This window comes from Suricata suricatta, chromosome 4, assembly GCF_006229205.1.
Source record: "Suricata suricatta isolate VVHF042 chromosome 4, meerkat_22Aug2017_6uvM2_HiC, whole genome shotgun sequence".
NCBI classification, from domain to species: domain Eukaryota; kingdom Metazoa; phylum Chordata; class Mammalia; order Carnivora; family Herpestidae; genus Suricata; species Suricata suricatta.
Genome location: NC_043703.1, coordinates 134,206,745 through 134,218,577, shown reverse-complemented (window position 1 = coordinate 134,218,577; position 11,833 = coordinate 134,206,745). Strand labels below are relative to the sequence as shown.

The 11,833-nt window shown below is 39.9% G+C and overlaps 1 non-coding gene across 1 annotated transcript; it reads left to right on the top strand.

Annotated features, from left to right (window-relative positions):
- The first annotated feature begins 48 nt into the window (after window positions 1-48).
- On the top strand, window positions 49-123 carry LOC115290966. Its single transcript, XR_003908333.1, has one exon. It is a non-coding gene; the product is annotated as a small nucleolar RNA SNORD59 (small nucleolar RNA).
- The last annotated feature ends 11,710 nt before the right edge of the window (window positions 124-11,833 follow it).

The following is an 11,833-nucleotide window of genomic DNA, read 5'->3' as shown; positions in this document are numbered from 1 at the left end:
TATGCTCTCCCTTTTCTAAACCACAATAGGTCTGTAAAGTTCTCTTGTATTCTATGATGATTCTATCAAAACGACTTTCATGCTTCTCAGTATGCTGAAGCCACATTTTAGGTACTGAGAAGTAGAAAAAAAAAAAAAACCTCTCTTATATACTATGTTTGTATGAACAGAATTCTTTCATGTTGTTGTTTAAATATATATTACCTTGCATTAATATTTGACTTTATTGTACACAAACCTTCTTTCTCTGACTATATTGTAAGAGTTAAGAGCAGGGACAATATCTTGAACTTTTAAAATCCTTCCAGTGCCCAGTGGAGTCTAACCAGATACTTATTAAAGAAAAGTGATGTATAAACCAATAATTATTACCCTTCCTACAAAACCTTTATCTAGAAAGCTAAAAATACTAGTTGGAGCTACATTTGCTTTTATTTTCCCAGAGAGAGAATAGTAATGAGCTGTGAAATGACCAAAACTCAGGCAGCAGAAGGGAAAGAGAGAAATAGTGGGTTTGTATATTGCACATTTTGGATAATCAGCTCTTGAATGATTAAGTGTGGAAAATTTCTTATGAGTAAAAACAGATTTAAAATTTTTATTTTATGACTATGGGCTTTTTTTATAGATCATTTACAGTTTTCAGATGATCCTAGTCCAAACTTACAAATTATTTTGGAAAAACATTTCCTCTTATGATATGCTATGTAGCCACACAAAAATGCACCTTGTTATCATTCTGCCTTCATTCAGGTATTTATTTCTCCTCAGAACCAAAAGTTGAGTATTGAAAAATGAGATAAATTTAAGAATCGGTATGGTTACTTTTAGCAATAGCAGTAGCTGCTGGGTCAAAACTTCTACCACTTTTGTATCTGAAGAGTGTCCCAAGGAACTTTTGTAGTATTTTATGAAACCAGGCCACAATCTCATGGCTCTTTGGCCTAAGTACTGTAACACTCAGAACATAGTTCTCTAAATTAAAACCTACCTCCATCTGTATTTATGACTGAATTTTTTAACTTTATAGTATGCCTCAGGGAATTATATCTCTTATTACCCTCCTCTCTCTCTATGTCATTTGTGTCCTAATGAAGACAACTAAAAGCACAAAATATCATGCAATTTGGTAAGAGATCATACATTTCCTCATTTTCACTCATTTTTAAAGGTTAGTGTTGAAGCAAAACCCTGAAGTAAAGTGACCAGAACATTCCTATAGTAATGAGGAAATTTATCATTTGTCTCTTTAATTTTTTCTTTTCCTAAATAAAGTCAGAAAAATGCTAATATACACATTATAATAGATAGATATAGATATAGATACATAGTAGTTGAGCTCTAAAAGTTCCCTAAAGGATAAGTGTGTGTAACTTGATATTAATTTCCCATGGAAATATTGTGATTATGGTTAGATTTAAAATCCAATATATTAGTAGGTATGAGAGGATGGTGGATTAAGAAATTGTATCTTGGGGCGCCTGGGTGGCTCAGTTGGTTAAGTGTCCGGCTTAGGCTGACGTCATGGTCTCGCGGTTCGTGGGTTCGAGCCCCGTGTCAGGCTCTGTGCTGACAGCTAGCTCAGAGCCTGGAGCCTGTTTCAGATTCTGTGTCTCCTTCTCTCTCTGATCCTCCCCTGCTCGTGCTATCTCTCTCTGTCTCTCAAAAATAAATTAAAAACTGGAAAAAAATTTAAAAAAAGAAATTGTTTCTTATTTTCTTATCTATAAGTTTATCATAGTAAAAAGAGAAGCATTTTTCCCTGTTTTGCTCTAGAGGGAGGGTTAAGACCGTGATTTTCTAAAGCCTCAGGGAGGCAGAAAAAAAGCTCTCTGGCAGGGAAAGGGTTCTAAGAAAAGAGGAGTGGCTTCACTTCAGGAGAATTTGGATCTGTTGAACCCAGAAGGGTAGAGAACCAGACAGGAGTCAGTTTCCATAAGTGGTAAAGACCTATGTCTATTCCTAAATAACAGATCAGGATAGTATATACCTCTGATGAGGTTGCCAGCAAGGATATCTTGCCTCAGAAGCAGTAAAAGTATTAATTTATGCTAAGCTGAAACAACAAGTCAAGGGTACATATTATAATCTCTAGAGTTTCTGTTCAGGGAATAATAAAATTTTGTATAAACAATATAGTGTATAATAGAAGAGAGATAGCATAATAATTTTCCTAAGTAGTCAATTAAATCAAAGAAAGGCAAGAAAGAAGAAGGACCAAGTAACAAGTAGGATAAATAGAAAACAAAATAGTAAAATGTTAGCTATGAATCCAAATATATCCTTAATTACTATAAATATAAATGGCATAATATTCCATTAAAAAACAGAGATTTCCAAACTGGTTTTAAATATGTATAGTTAATAATATAATTTCTAAGTATATATATGCTGTTTACAAAAGATATAAAAGTTACAGTCTAAAATTATTGTCTCCCTCCCTCTCTGCCCCTCCCCCACTCATGCTTGTCTCTGTCTCTCATAAATAAATAAACTTTAAAAAATAAAATAAAGTAAAATTATACCACAGAAGTACCTGAGGGTGTGCCGTGCCCCTTCAGATCAGCTACTGCCATCAGATCTCCAAGGCCATAATCCGAGTTTGAAGCAATAGTACCTCTGTAAGGGGGGAGGGGGTCCTGGGCTCTGGTCTTCTCACAGGGAAAGGTTAGGGACAGGATCAGTATTGTGGGCATAAGTATATCTTCCCAAGTTCTCTTACAGTCCGTGCTGGGACTCCCTGACTTATTTTGGTTGGTTCCAAGTGCTACTTCTTTTACAAAATGCTCTTTGTAGAACTGATTAGATTACGTTGTTTATTTCATGGGAGTTTGTACCTTTTTGCCTCTGTCTTCTAAAACAGGTATGTTGGGGGAAAAAGTAATCTAATAAAGTCCTAGATACAGAAAAATAAATAAAATAATGCCACAGAAAAGTTTAAGGTGAAACAAAAACATTTTATGCAAACGCTAACCCAAAGTAAGCTGGTAGAGCTGTACATAAATATATAAAGTAAACTTTAAGGAAAGAAGTATTATTAGAAATGAAGTGTGATACTTCACAACAATAATATTAACCTATCAGGAAGATACAACAATTCTAATTTTGTACACAACTGACACACTACAAAATATATAAAGCAAAAGCATTGCTGAAACTGCATACAATAATAGACGAATCTATAATCACAGTAGGAGTCTTTAATACATCGCTCAGTGTTGGCAAGAACAAGAAAAAATTAGCGAGGGTACGCAACATTTAAACATGACTAACAAAACTGGCATAATTAATGCATATGGAAAATTTCATGCAACAACTGTAGAATTCACTTTTGTTTCATGTGAGTGTTGAACATTTACTAAAAGTAACAATAACTTGGGCCATAAAGCAAGAGTCACCATATTTCGAAAGAATGAAATCATACAGAGTATGTTCTTTGAGCAGAGGGGGATTTAGTTAGCAGTTAGCAATTTTTTAAAAAACTGCAACATTTCTAAACATGTAGGAATTAGACAATATACTTGTAAATAATCCATCGGTCAAAGAAAAACTAACAATGGAAATGAAAAAATATTTTGAACTAAATAAAAATATGACACATTGAAATTTTAAGATGCAGCTAAAACTGTGTTTGGTGGGAAATTTATAATCTTAAGGGCCAAAATATACATAGCTTTAAACAAGAATTACATAGTATCCAACTCTAGACCTTAGGGGGGAAAAACAGTTAAACCTGAAAAAAGTATAAAAATGGTAAAGATAGGGGCACTTTGGTGGCTCAGTCAGTGGGACATCCAACTCTTGGTTTCGGCTCAGGTCATGATCTCACAGTTTCATGAGTTCAAGCCCCTCAGGCAGGGGAGGGGCAGAGAGAGAGGGAGACAGAATCCGAAGCAGGCTCCAGGCTCTGAGCTGTGAGCACAGATCCCGACGCAGGGCTCAAACCCACGAACCCTGAGATCATGACCTGAGCCGAAGTCAGATGCTTAACGGACTGAGCCACCCCGGGACCCCAAGGATTATGTGTATCTGATAGGAGGTTGTAATTGAGTGGGTGCATACAGCATTTCTAGAGTACCAGTGGTCTGCCTTGACCTTCATACTGGTCACAAGGGTGTGTTTACTTTGTGAAAATTCATTGAGCTCTTACCCTTCTGATTTGTGCCGTTTTGTTTATTTATGATATATTCAATAAAACGTTTATGTAAGAAGTTATACTCACTTGAATATTTGTAGAACAGGCATAACACAGAACATAATTTATAACCAAGTAGATTCTGTTTGAATTTGCCCAATCTAAGAATATCTTATAAATGGAAATCCAAACATACAAAACAGAAAATTACTTGTGGCACAAAAGCACCTTTCACTTTACAAAGCAACACATCAGATGCATGAAAGGAACCAGGATAAGACCCATAACAGATCCATTTTTCAATTTTGTAAATTTATCCTAAGGAAAGAAATGACTCAACAGAAGCACAAAGCTTGCTGTGAAAATGTTCATTTTGAACATTATGTCTGCTGGCAAAACACTAAAATCAACCCAAAAATCCAACCCCTGGATCAAGATTTAATAAATTTTGATATACCAGTACAAGAAAATAGCATACATTAAAAATGATGTATAGAATACCTTACAGAAATGCTAAAAAAAATGGCAGGTACAATTGTTCAGTAGAAAAATTGAAATGTAAGATGATATGCATACCATGATTCTAACAATGCAGAAGTGAACCAATAGGTAAGATGAAAAAATAAACTTGTGTTGGAGTGATAGATTTACAAATTTTTTTTGAGGGTTCGAGGGGGTAAACTTCCCTCCATTCCCTATGACTATTTTCTGTCTCTCTTTTTTTGAAGATCTAATTGGCTTTATTAAATGATTCACGAATGAAAAAGCATCCCACCTAGCAGGTAGTAGGGTGTTCCCCTCCATGAATATTCTTTACTATTATTTGGATCAGTTAGAGTTCTTTTGTTGCAAGCAATAGAAATGAACTTAAATTAAAAAAAAAAGAGATTTTTGGAGCCATAGAGGAGTAACTTACAGAATCAAAGGAATAACTGAAAGTCCAAGAGGAAAGAAGAACCAGGAAGTTTACAGGGATCTTAGAAACAACAATCCCTAACCAGCTCTCCGGTATTCTGCCCGCCCCCACCCCCCGCCACCCCATGACTTGTTCTAAATGCCTCTGTCCCTGTGTGCCTCTACTTGAGATTCAATTTTTTGGGAGAGAAAATCTGATTGTCCTAGCCTGAGTCAAGCATCCACCTTGTCCTGTGGCACTCTCACCAGAACAACCTGGAGTTGAGGAAAAACGCTTTCCTAAGGGAGAAGGGTAGCGTTGTTACCAGAAGAACAGGGAGCCAACAGATGCTGGGTGGAGAAAACAACAGATCCATGAAATCTCCATCACCTTTTCAATTAATCGGAATATTACTACCTTCTTATAGCAAATGAAAATATGCTTATTGGAAAATTGGCACAATTTAGAAAAGTATACAGTAAAAGTAATGGAAAAGCAAGCATGCTTTATCCCACTATCCATAACCTTGTGTTTATTATTTATTGCATAACAAATTGTCCTCAAAACTGGAGTGCCCAGAGACAGAAAGTAGATTAGTGGTTGACTACCGCTGGGAGGATTGGGGATGATAGCTAAAGAGAACAGGATTTCCCTTTTTTTTTTTTGCAGGATTAAAAAAAAAATTAATGTTTATTTTTGAGAGACAGAGAGACAAAGCACCAGCAGGGGAGTGGCATAGAGAGAGGGAGACACAGAATCTGAAGCAGGCTCCAGGCTCTGAGCTGTCAGCACAGAGCCCGACATGGGGCTTGAATCCATGAACTGCGAGATCATGACCTGAACCGAAGTTGGCTCCTCAACCGACTGAGTCACCCAGGCGCCCTAAGATTTTTTTTAAATCATGTTCTAAAATTGGATTGTGGAAATGGTTGCATAACTCTAAATATACTAACCACTGAACTTTTAATGAGCACATGTTAAGGTATGTGAATTATACCTTACTAAAGCTGTAGTTAAAAACTACTGGTTTAACCACCTAACTCAATTTGCCCCAGATTTTCCCTGATTTTAGCATTGACAATCCCATATCCCGGAAATTTCAGTCCTAGTAAAACCTGGACAGCTAATCATCCTATAAAAATGTAGCATCTTAAGACAATAAACATTTGTTAGCTCATAGTTTTTCTAGATCAAGAATCCAGGAGGAGCTTAACTGGGAGACTCAGGGTTGTAGTCAAAATGTCAATGGGGCTGGAGTGCCTGGGTGGCTCCGTTGGTTAAGTGTCCAACTCTTGATTTTGGCTCAGGTCATCATCTCATGGTTCATGAGTTCAAGCCCTGCCTGAGGGCTCTGCACTGACAGCTCAGAGCCTGCCTGGTTTTCTGTCTCCCTCTCTCTCTGCCCCTCCTCTGCTTGCTTTCTCTCTCTCTCTCAAAATAAATAAAAATAAACTTAAAACAAAAAAGATGTCAGTGAGACTGCAGTCATCTGAAGGCTTGACTTAGGCCAAAGGATTTGTTTCCAAGTTTACTTATGTGGTTTTACCAAGAGATCTCAATCTCTTACTATGTGGGTCTCTTCATATAGTGTCCTCAAGACATGACAGTTGGCTTTCCCCAAAAGCCTATGTATGATCTGAGAGAAAGAAAAAGAGATTAACATCGTTGTTGTAGGGTCTTTTGTAACCTAATCTTAAATTTGTGTGTCATTACTTCTGTTATATTTGATTGGTCCCACACATCAGATCTGGAACAGTGAGAGGGAACTACACCAAGGTGCCAATACCAGGAGCAACAATCACGGGGCTGTCCCGGACTTGGCTCCCAGAGGCTGTGATGTGAACTCTAAACTTATTGTATTTTACTAACATTTTGCTGGTTTTTTAAACTAAAACATACTCGTTACGGAACATATGAAGAGTGTAAGAGTACAAGAGAAAAACATGTTATGGTGAATACCTTGGCATATACATTTTACTCCTACCTCTGATCAGATAGGATAGATCTTGAGGTGTGCAATTATTATAGCATGTGGTTTAAGTATCTTAAGACTTGTAACATACTGCCGAAATGCTTGTCTGATAGCGTGCATTGTATCAGAGTGCCCATTTTGCCATACCCTTGGTAGCCTTAAGTATAACTGTTAGGGGCACCTGGGTGGCTCAGTTGGTTAAGTGTCTGGCTTCGGCTCAGGTCATGATCTCACGGCTTGTGAGTTTGAGCCCCGCATCAGGCTCTGTGCTGACAGCTAGTTCAGAGCCTGGAGCCTGCTTCGGATTCTGTATCTTCCTTTCTCTCTGACCCTCCCCTGCTTGTGCTGTCTCTCTCTGTCTTTCAAAAATAAAAAAAAAATTTTTTTAAATTAAAAAAAACTATAATTGTTAGTAACTCTGCCAATTTCTGTGTGAAAAATTCTATCTCCTTGTTTCAGAGTGCCTTTTTAACAGTAATGTTCAACATTTTCCCGTGTTTAGTGGCCGCTGCTAATAAGTAAGCATGTAAATCCTTTCTAGATATATTCATGCATTCATCTGATATTTGTTGAGTGCCTACTGTAAGAACACAGAAGTGCCCCAGCTCCCAAGATGCTCACATTCGTGTGAGTGAGACGGGAGAAGGAAGTGGTTCAATGCATTCCAGTCTGAGGAAATATTTAAAAAGCACAGAGTTGAGAGGACCATTGGGGTATTGATGAAGACTGCAAGTACTTTTCTCTTGTTGGAGCATCAAGTACAGAGGTGGCGGGTAAGGGAGTGTTAATAGAATCAGACCAGACTAGGGAGCTCAGATAAAATCTTGTTGGCTTTCTCAGCCCTGTTAAAATTAGACCTTATCGCTGAGGCTAAGGGGAAAGCAGAAAGAGGTTTTCTGTTTGTTTTGTTCTGTTTTGTTTAAATAATCTCTACATCCAACATGAGGCTCGAACTCATGCCCCTGAGATCAAGTGTTGCATGCTCTACTGACTTAGCCAGCCAAGCACCCCAGGAAAGAGTTTTAAACATGGGAGTAAGATCATCAGATTTGTGTTTTGGGAATCTCTTTTGGGTAATAATGGAGGTAGGATGGATGGCCAGATAGGAAATGGGTGTAGTCCGGGACAGAGATGAGGGCGACTTGGTCCTGGGAGCAGAGAGAAGAATACTGAGAAATATCTGAAGTTTAGTTAGTATCCCTTGTTCTGGTCTAGGTCTCTGAGAAAACTAAGTAATGAAGCAAATGATTGGCAGATATATTCTAAAACATGCCATTTTTGGCCAAAAAAACTATGGTGGAGGTTTTAGCTGAGTGTGAGAGCCAAATGAGATGCTAGTAAAGCCTTGGGTTGGGGCAGGCCTCTCTGAGGTAGGTGTGATATACCACCTGGATGCCTCTTCAGAAATAAAGGATTTATTCCCCTGGCTGCTGGGAAGGCTTCTAGAACCCTCTGCTAGCAACTCTCTGTAGAGATGGCCTTGGCTAGAGGGAACCACTAGCCCCAAATCAGGGTCCTTTCTTGGGGTGGCTGGCATGCAATGGCAGATTAGAGTGAGAAATATAAAGTCTTGGTTCCTTAGCCCCAATTTGAGACAACTTTGAAAGGTCATCTCAGCTTTGGAGCTCCCCACCCCAAGGTCATCGAAAGCCTTTATTGGGACTGAATCTCAGCTCAACTTCTCCCTTTGTCCAATCTTGCCTTCCTCTCCTCCCCTCCTCTCCTCTCTCCCCCTCTCCTCTACCCTCCCCTCCCCTCCCTTCTCTTCCCTCCCCTCATCTTCCCTCCTTTCCCCTTCCCTCACTTCCCCTTCCCTTCCTTTCCCTTCCTTTCACAAGTATTGATCCTGAGAACACTGCCTAGTAGACCTCCTATACATGACTATCTATCTCAGCATCTGCTCCCCAGGAGGCCCAACCTGTGACGTCCTCTAGGGAATGCTGCATCTGAATGACTATTAGAATGTGTGTCCCCATAGGGATGCCTGGCTGGCTCAGTTGGGAGAGCATGGGACTCTTAATCTCAGGGTCGTGAGTTCAAGCCCCATGCTGGATATAGAGACTACAAAAAAAAAAAAAAAAAAAAAAAAAAAAAAAAGAATGTGTGTCCCTGTCGTTAGCAGCCACGAGAATAACGGGTGACTCAGAACTAACATGCCCAGCTTGTCCTTTCCAATATACAAATCACGGGTGACTCCACCTTCCCTGAGATGGAGCAGTCAGATGCATGGAGAGATGCCAGCTGCTACACCACCTCTGTTTCTTCAACAAAGTAGGAAACATTAGGACAATATTGAGTTCCATGAAGGAGATAGAATCTTTAGGAATTAATGTAGTAGGAGATATAGGTGAGTAAAAATAGCGCCAGTCATGAATTACTCCTGGATAAAAGAAAACAACAAGTTTGGAGGAAACTGTGCTCAGTTTGAGGTGTCTTTAGGATGTCTGAGTAGAGTCGTTCATTAGGCAATTAAAGATATAAATCTGGAGTTCAGGAGTGTGACCAAAAGTAGCAATATAAATGGCTGTACTCAGCAGCTTACGCCTAATGATGAGGATCCCACAGAGAAATAATTTAGGGAACAGAATATATTTATTAAAAGACCCCCAACAACCTCTAATTAGTATTTCCAGAGATTTGAGAAGATATAACCTATCTAAAATAAGAGCAAGGATGCTATAGTAAGAATGTTCAGAAATACGCATAAATCTTGGGAATGAAAAGTGTGATTGGTGAAATCAAAAATCCACTGGAACAATTAGATAGTTGATAAAATATCTCAGAAAGTAGAATATGAGGAGAAGGTGAGATTTCGAAGGATCTAACAGTCAGTTAGTTAATAGTATTTTTATGGTAGTCTCCCTCCTGGTTCCCCCTATTTTTTTATTATCCATCGTTGTATGTGTCTGGACCAGCTTTTAGCAGGAAGTTCTTATGAGGAAAGGCCAAGGTTTTGTGTTAGATGGAGGGAAAGTATCCAGCAGAGGGGAAGAAAAGAGGGGGAGATTAAGAAGTAGGTAACTGATGAAGCACTCTCCCTGAGAAGACTAAATGGGGTAGATGCAAAGCTGTGGTGCAGGGACTCATCTTAATTGAGAGGACATCCCTTCTCTGTGCAAGATGGAGAAAATGTGTGCAGGGGCAAATTGCTATAACAGAATACCATAGACTGGCTGGAATATAAAGAAATTTCTTTCTTTTTTAATTGTTTTTATTAAAAAAATTTTAATGTTCATTTATTTTTGAGAGAGAGAAAGAGTATGAGTGGGGGAGGAGCAGAGAGAGAAGGAGACAGAATCTGAAGCAGGTTCCAGGCTCTGAGCTATTACTACAGAGCCCAATGTGGGGGTTCAAACTCATGAAGCATAAGATCATAACTTCAGACAAAGTCTGATGCTTAACTGACTGAGCTAGCCACGTGCCCCTCCTTTTTTTTTTTATTTTTAGTTTATTTATTTATTTTGAGAGAGGGAGAGACAGACAGAGAGACAGACTGGAGCGCATGCAAGCCAGACAGGGACAGAGTGAGAGAGAATTCCAAGCAGACTGCACGGTAAAACATGGAGCCCGACACTGGGCTCTATCTCACAAACCATGAGATCATGACCTGAGCTGAGATCTGAGCCACCCAGGCGCTCTTAGAAATTTATTTCCTATAGTTCTGAAAGCTGGGAAATCTAAGATCAAGACACATTCAGTGTCCTCCGAGAGCCTGCTTCCTGGTCATTTTCCCGCTGCTGTGTCCTCAGGTTGGGGGAAGGACAACAGAACTCTTGGCAGGGGGTGGGGGGCTCTGTAGTGAGGGTGCTGGCTGGAGTCATGACCCAGTCACCTCCCAAAGGCCCCACCTCCGAATACCACGGCATTAGGGAATTTGGCGGGTGACACAATCAGTCTCTGTAGGTATGATGCTTTTTCTGACGGTTTGTATTTTCTCTCTCAAGCATGAGCACTGTCACCAGTTGAGGCTAAGTGGGCAGGCGTGGAGGTTGGGCTGGGATGTGGGTAGGGAATGCTGAGGAGTATGGAGCCATTTTTTTTTGAAATAGACTAAATGAAGGATGAAAAACAACCAAGCTGCGTGAGGAAACAAGAAGTGATGCCAGGCTCCTCTGAGGGCCCAGGTGAGTGAGAGGCCAACACCGCAGTGGAAGGTTGAAAGGAGACTGACAATAAGAGCAGAGGTGAGGAATCTCTAAAAAAAAAAAAAGAGTGACAAACTCTTCTCATAACGAAAAGTCTCCTGCTTTCTTCTGAGAGCTGTAGAAATGAAAAATAGAACAACATCCTCTGAGTCATAGGCCTCATTTTCATCAGCTCCCCAGTGCTGCTTATTTTCCTTTGATGTTTACAAAAGGGACATGTGATTATAAAGGGGAAAGGTGAAGGGTATAATAAACCAAGGATGCAGGAGGAGGAAGGGACTCAAGAGCCCAAAGGAGGGAAGGAATGCACCCAGCTGAGAGGAAACAGCCAAGGCCTGGCTTCCTCCAGCCCTCTCTGTGGAGCCCCCGCCCCGTGCCCAGAAACTCCCTGCAGGAATCAGACACTTGGTTGTCTTCACCGATCTACTCTCAGCATCTAGAACAGAGCCTGGCGCCGCTCAGGTGCAAAGCAGACGTTTGGTCGATGAATGAAATCCACAGCGTCGTTACTGGCTTTCCCAGTGGCTGAGCACACAAACGGTTCCTTTTTTTTTTTTTTTCTTTTTTTTCTTTTTTCCCTTCCTTCCTTTACAAAAGTTCTCAGACAGCCTTTGGGCCTGCTGGGGCCTTTTCAAAAGACACACAGTCCTACCACTGCTCCAAGGGACCCACCGCCCACCTTCCAA